Source organism: Psittacula echo, assembly GCF_963264785.1.
Source record: "Psittacula echo genome assembly, chromosome: 5".
NCBI lineage: Eukaryota > Metazoa > Chordata > Aves > Psittaciformes > Psittacidae > Psittacula > Psittacula echo.
Genome location: NC_137739.1, coordinates 60,357,590 through 60,365,371, shown reverse-complemented (window position 1 = coordinate 60,365,371; position 7,782 = coordinate 60,357,590).

The following is a 7,782-nucleotide window of genomic DNA, read 5'->3' as shown; positions in this document are numbered from 1 at the left end:
TTGATGTCGTTCACTAGAAGTAATATATATGATAGAAGCTGTGCTTATTTTAAAAGGTGCCAGTAAATTAATGTACAACGAGAAGTTACAACCTTCTAGCAAAAGTTAACTTTTCTGTTAAAGGTGCACAGATTTTGCACTCTAACTGTGATAGTACAGTTTCACTCTGACAGTGGAGAAGAATATAAATGAAACACTCTATTGTGAAAACTTATACCTCTGAGCAATTCATTCCTTAATTTCAAGTAAGAGCAGTGATATGTTTTGACTGAAATTATACTATCATCATAAAATATCCAAAACCATCAACAATTTTTCCCAAAGCCTGCAGAATTCTGAGAGGTTAAGTTTGGTGCACTGAAATATAGAGTAGGTTTTGTATTTACTCCTAATTCTGAAATCTTTGTACAACATTGTCAACCAAAAGAAATCAGTGTTTTGGTTTTTTTTTTCTGAACACCAACTTACTACTCTCTAACTCTTTTCATCTTTTCTGCTTTTACATTATCACTCAGTATGTGGCACAAAAAAAATTCTGCATTATAAAATCATACACAATTCCATACACAATTCCAAACACTTTAAAAATACCAAGCTACAGGACTGTGAATGTCAGTAATACCAAAATGTTGGCTGTAAGTACCTTACAGAAACACTTGGGCTTGTAGTTCCTATTTGTGAATCTAGCCTCTAGCTGCAAAGCAACATACATTGCTGGAGACTGGTTAAGAAGTGAATAATCTAAACATTAACCCTGTATGAAAGCCAACTGATTTATTTCTTTCAGATGAGAAATAAAACTCACCTTATGACCATTTGGTATCGCTGAAGTTCCAGTGGAGATTTTACTAAACTACAGGGAAAATCCAATAAGATTAACATTCTAGCTTTAGACCTCTGTATTTGCTATACAATATCAGTGATGGATCCTGCTGCTGTTTTTCCTTATTACGTGCTAAATTTGGATAGATGATAAAAACTGATAGATGTTTATAGTAAAACTACAGCTCTTGCTATTTGACTTTCTCAGGAATGGCTAGTTTCTACGCAGTATGTTATTTCCATAAGCTAGGGAGTGTCAGTTTGGATTCCCCAGTCATCTCTAGGAACTCCTGGAAAATTGTTGGAGCCATCATTCCATGATGAGAGAGAAGCACCAAGATAACTAAGGTCTTACAGTATCTTTTTGACTTTGTCCTATCAGGGTGCACAATGAAGTGTCCAGACTGGCTTCATGGGGCCCTCAAACAGCATTCTAACTAAACAGTCTGGTACAGCTGTTCATCACTTATCAGGATCTATTGCCTGGCAGAGCTTTTTCAATCCCTTTCATTTTGTTCCAAGATAGTTTCAGATAACAGTTGGTATCAGTTATCTCATGGGGGTATGTTGGATCATGATACAGATACAGACAGAATGCAGGATAAGTGAGGTAAGGAGAAGATGCTGACAGAGCTTATGAGACAGCTGTCATGCCTGAGGGCATCCTATGTAGTGTCCCTTACTAAGGGACCTTAAGATTTGGCTTTCTAGTCTGGGTTGTCTTTAATGGAATGAAACTCTAAAGGAGACTAGATACAGTCCTGGGTAATCAGTTTTGAAAATCAGGTGATTTACTATCTGCATAATGCCAAACCTCATACTTACAGGTGAAAGAACCCTTGTTCTAAGTCATGCTGCTCACATCAGACTCCCTGACTTACAATACCAACAACCAATATTGTAAAGCTTCGCAGCACTGAAGTGTCACGATCATCTTAAAGAACCTTTTCTTAAATATTTGGTTTCACATTAGAAGCACAATAAACACTTTTCTTTCTAGAGGTTTACATGAAGATTCAATGTATTTTACATGTAACTTGAGTTTTACATACTGAACTTAATAAATATTAAAATGCATTGCCGTCTGACACATTAAGATGGCACTTACCCACTATTGATTAGTGGGCACTACCACATCCTGAGGTGCTCTTCCAGATCTTGACAAGGGTAATGAAACTTCAAAGCTGGAAAGAGAAGATAATGCACAAGGATGATCTGTAAAAATAGTGTAAGGAGCTGGGTGATCAGATGGCGTTGGTGGTATGGCATGTGTCACATCAGAACTTCAGAACAATGAATCAGTTTGTCAGAAACAATATTGTATTGAAATGGCATAATAGTAGAAAGATATATATATTTTCAGGAAAAAACTTTTCTTCATATCAAAGTGGCAGTCAGGAAGTACAGATATGTACCAGCTTTGGTAAAAGTTCAAAACAGATCTTGGGCCTGGATTTAATAAGTAATGTAAAATTGTTAGGTGACATCTTCACTTAGTATGTATGTGTAGCATTACTCTAGTAGAGCTAAGCCAATACACAATACCTGATTAAATTGGCACAGCTGATCTGCAAAATACCACATTACCTAGACAACAGCAATTTTCAGGAAGGCCAGATTTGTAGGATGAATATTTTTTTATTCCAAAATTGTGATCAGTTATTGCCATGTGAAGCTGTAAGTTATTAACCATTTCTACATGGTGTTCTTGGCACACTAGTTGAATATGGGTGACTGTGTGCAATGAGGTCCTGATCTTTGCTGAGGTGATTGGAATGGAACTGGTTCTAAGCCTCATCTTTGTAACGGCTTGTAACGAATATGCTGTTTCTCACAACTCATGCTAGGAAAAAGGCATGTTGAGAGGAATGTTACTTTATCCTGTTAAAAATCCTGCTGCTCTCAAGAGGTGCGCCCTTGCCTGTCATATCACTTAGAGATTCAGGAGTTTCTGTCTTAAACCCTTGTCTGGTAACAAAGTTAGCTACTGTGTTTGAGGTAAGAATTGAACATTCAACAGTAATGCTTGGAAAAAGTGACGAATACCAGCCACCTTTATCAAATGCAATCCAACATGAAGCAAGAAAAATGCAGTTGCAGACAAGATTTAACAAAGAGGTTGCGTTATCTTTCAGACAACTTGATGCTGGACATAGTAGCCTCTTTGCACCACTCTACTCTTCGTATGTCCCAAGCTACTTCTTGTTTCCTTCCTCTTTATTTTGTCTACAGTATGCCTCTGTCTCTGTCCTTTTCCTCCCTGAGCTCAGGCCTCCATAACTCCAAGCAGGACATGCCTTTGTTGGGCTTGCTTCCCTGGTTTGTCTGATTGCATCCTCTGGCAATGTGGGAGATTGGATGCCTTCTCTTCTCCCACTAGCTCTTTTCACTTATATACTTGTTGTATCTCTCAATTGTACCTTGAACTGTCTCAGTTTTCAATCTTAAATGAGCTTTTCCTGTTCTCCGAGACAAAATAATCTAACTTTAGAAATCATAAAACACAATAAATACGGTTTCCTATCGTGTAAGATGCAGACTCCTCTGAACCTCAATATCTGTATATGTAGAGAGATATATCTCCTTTTAATATTACAGATAGGCTTGGATTAAGCATAGTTTTTCTAATAATTTCCTCCAATTTTTACAGTGGAACCACCAATTAGCCTTGAAAGTTATGTGTCTTTACATTAAATTGTTGATTGAGCTATAGTTTATAAAGCATTTTTACAATCTGCAGAGCATAATCTCTTTAGAGAAAAAGAAGGAAGTGCAATAAGTGAAATGTTTTGTGTTACCGTAGAGTTTTCAAAATGGAAAAGTGAATCTGTGAATTTCATAGATATTTAAAAATGAACATAGATTCTTTACAGGCCCACGTTGTAAATTATTCATTACCCAAGAAATGGAAAAATGTCATTTAAGTGTCAGAAAGATTATACGTTGAGATGCAGTGGGTGTGTCCATAATGCTGTGCTAAACCACACCAGACAAAAGTGAATCAAAAAATTATATAACAACACAAAAAGATTAAAACACCCTTCAGAAATTTCAGGGTGACTGCTTTACCTTTACATGTCAAGTAAAAATCATGAAATAAAACTAAACCTACATATTTCTGTGGTATTAAAAAAAATCATCTGAGAATAAGCAGCCTGTAAAAAATACTCATTATAAAAGTAACAAACAAGTCGGTTTGAAGACTGCAAAGTAGCTAATACCAGTTTCTGATGTTACAGATTGCAGGTCTGTTTCTCCAGCCATACTGATACACTAATAAGAATCTAGTTTAATGCCATGACTTCTTGAAGTATAATCATAGAGACTTGCTTGTAAGGAGCCAAAAGACTCTTACGAAACACAGTCTTACATTGTTTATATCACTTTTGTCCTATTTCAGTTTAAAGTTTGATAATGACAATGGGTGGTGGCATGCACAGGTTCATAGGCCAAAAAAGTGCAGGAGTCACTACCTAACACTGCTGGGCATATTTTTTTAGATACTGGCACTTACCCAAAGCTACTCCTGCTCTAACAGAAACAGCAGGGTAACTTGAAACATGAGCCAGCCCACAGGCTGCCTTTACTGATACATAATGGAAACTAATCTAAACTAATTATAATCTAACAAACCCTTTGTGTTCTATGCCTTGCCCTAGTATGAATATGGTCAGAGAGGTCTGTTAACGTAAACATGGTTTAAAATGTCCTGCTGTTTAATCATCAAACTGATTTGAAATTCTGCCAAGAAACTTCTGTGAAAAGGATAAACTTTGATTTTCCAACCAGGTCTTTCTGTTATACTTGTGATGTTTTATTTGAAGAATCAATTAATGATTCTTTCTGTCCCATCTGCTATGAATCATTTCAAAGCACAGAAGTGCTTTGTGTATCATTCCAAAAAGGAAGTGCTTTGTGTGTTTTCAGACAGCGGCTCATCCAGCAAATTAAGATTTGACTTTACATTTGAAATACAGTGTATTTGCCTTTGAAGTCTGTGCACCTTTAGATGAGTGCTGCAAATAGAAATTTAAATTAATTTCTATTAGTTTTCTCTCTGCTGCGTAAAGCAGCTAGCCTATGCTCAAGATCCTGCAGATTGTGCCAGGATGAGAAATTGATGAAAGAATCAATATATCTTTGATGCAATCTTGTTTACATGCAAAAAAGACATACAACATTTAGTTTCTCCCAGTATATTAAGAACAAATAACAGAAAGCAATTACCAGTTCTAAAGCAGATGTTTCAGACAGGGCTGCGTGTTAGTGTGACATGCCTTGCACAGCCTCCCTGAACTTCCACCACTGCATTCGTAGTATTTTACACTCAGCATCTGCTCTGGGACAAAATACACTTCTTCTCAGATGGAGAAATGTGGGCAAAGACTACAGAACAGTTCACACCAGGGCCCTGCCCTTTCATGGGCACAATTTATGCGAGGTCTCAGTTCTTAAGGCTTTTTCGTCCTGCAAAGAATGAGGCCTCAGAACTTCATGCACCCTTCCAACCCCTTGTAATACCTGCATACTCTGCTCCATCATTTTACAAAAATACATGATCAACAAGCATTAGAACAGCCACCTCATTTACCTGCGCCTTTGGCAAGATAAGGTATACACATAATAGGTGATGAGGACCTTTATCAAGATTTAAAAACGCCACTTTCATGCCTTTGACTCTGCTGACAAGAATATTGGCCAGCTGCAGTAAGAGAGACAGCAAATGATCTACCAGAGGTTGTTTTCATATAAGATGACAAGTGCTTATTCAACGTCAAGAAACTGAAAACAATCCATGAGGGTGGTATTTTTAGTTTTCCAATCTACACTGGACTACAGAAGATTTTTAGAATTCTTCCACAATCCTTTGGGCTGGGTCCAGCCTCCAGTTCTCCATCTTGGCGTCTTCTGGCAGTGAGACAGACAAAGGATGCAGGGAGGGCTTTGCCTACAAGCCACCAGTGCCAGCCTCTCCCCTGCCCCCTGAAGCAGCACTGGCCAGCTAGCAGAGTACTGTGCATTGGAGCTGAGATGATGAGTACTGGCTGGATAAAAATTCCTAAAGTTAGACATTTTTTTTCTTTCCAGTCTTATTCATGCAGATTGAAAGTGGAAGTCCACAGGACAAAGTCCAGTGGCTTGTACTGCTTTGTTTGCAAGGCAGCAGCAACAGGTGCTTATTTTGATAAGAAAGTATGTCACCACCTAGGTTACACCCAGATACATCATGCATAGTCACAGGGCTGACAGTGTGCCCACTTCACCCAAGGAATTCCATCTGGAGGTAAGCAGATGAGAGATGTTCTGCTCCCTATACACCATAAATATAGTGTCATGTTCCTGAAAAAAATGTGCCATGCTCTTGCTGTCAGGTCATTCAGGCTCCCCCAGAATATACCATTTCTTTTGCATTCACATCTGCAAGCAGGTGCCAAGTCACTACATCCGTTGCTCCTCACAAAGCAATTCTGCAACTGCAAGCAAATGCAGCCCATGTATTTACACAAAGATAGGGTCCTTGAAATGCGTGTGTCTGAGTAGGCTGCGTCTGGGGAACCTCCAGTAAATTGTACTTCTCCAAACACTACTAGGAACAAACATCTTTGCCTCCACAAATATCTATGATGGAGATACTGACTTTCATTGTTCTGCTGCTTCCTTCGGGTCTTAGACCAAGAAGTACTCTGAACAGATCAAAAGGACTGAGTATCATTTCCCTGATGGAACTGGCTTAAGCAGTGTTATTTGGATAACCAGGTGAATCAGTGGCAGGCTCTGCAAGAACACCCCACTGCAACTTCCAAGAGTAAGTGTAGATCGTAGATTCATAGCATAGTTTGGGTTGGAAGAGACCTTCAAAGGTCATCTACTCCTGCAATGAGCAGGGACATCTTCAACTAGATCAGGTTGCCCAGAACCACAGCGTGTGGATGGTTCTGATACTGTTAAGTCTGTCATGGTATCCTCAGAGTGCCACCACTGGTGGCAGCAGCACCATGGCTGTGCAGCAAGTGCAAGGGAGAGGATTAGGATCTCTGCTAGGCTTGAGTCCTAACACAGGTCATGTGAAGAACTTCTCATGCAAGTTTCTGTTTACAGTCTAGACCAGGTATCAGATGACTAAATGCTGTCATACTGTTAGCTGTTCAGTGGCTTATACAATACACTACTGTGTTCAATCCAGTTATAGCAGACAGTCTGACTATTTCAAAGTGCTACCTTTGTGCGCAGTTTCAGCAAACTCAAAATGTTGAAAAAGATACACAGTTCACCTTTCTGGCTCCTAGAATTAATCCTGATCTTTTATTCCTTTTCTCTATGTTCAGTGGGTAAATAAGAGTAGCACCTGTAGGCCTATCACCCTCATACCTTTTATCAGTATTAAAATATATTTTTTAAAAAAGCAGCTCGGTGTTAAAGAGATGACTCATAATGCTGCAGCATCAGTTAGCTGACTTGAAAGAGATGTTAATGTCATCATTTTGATTTTCATTACCAAACAATAAGAAGGTAAGGGCTAAAAATGTCTTACACATTTTATATCACATTTTATATTTTTAAAATATAAATAAGCTACAGAGACTGGTGTGTGTGTGCTGTACTTCCAAAATTCCATTTTAATACAGATTTGAGCCCGTATTTCGTATAGAAGCAACAGAACAAAATTTAAGCTATCGTGCTTCTTTGTTTATTTATTTAGGGTTTTGTCCCCAGATAGAGTTGAGATAATATAACGCATACCTAAGGAAGATGCATACCTAAATTCACACCTAAATTCAGAGCAGATATTGACAAAGCTTAGCTGGGATATCCTTCCTGCATTCCATCACCTGTGGCTAAGGAACTTTGGAGCTAAGGGTGATTTCTTTGTAGAGATTAATGTAAAAACTGACAGTCAAGTGGACTCTATCTCGTATAACTGCAGTTTGCAGCATATCATATGGATTCCATTAGTTATCT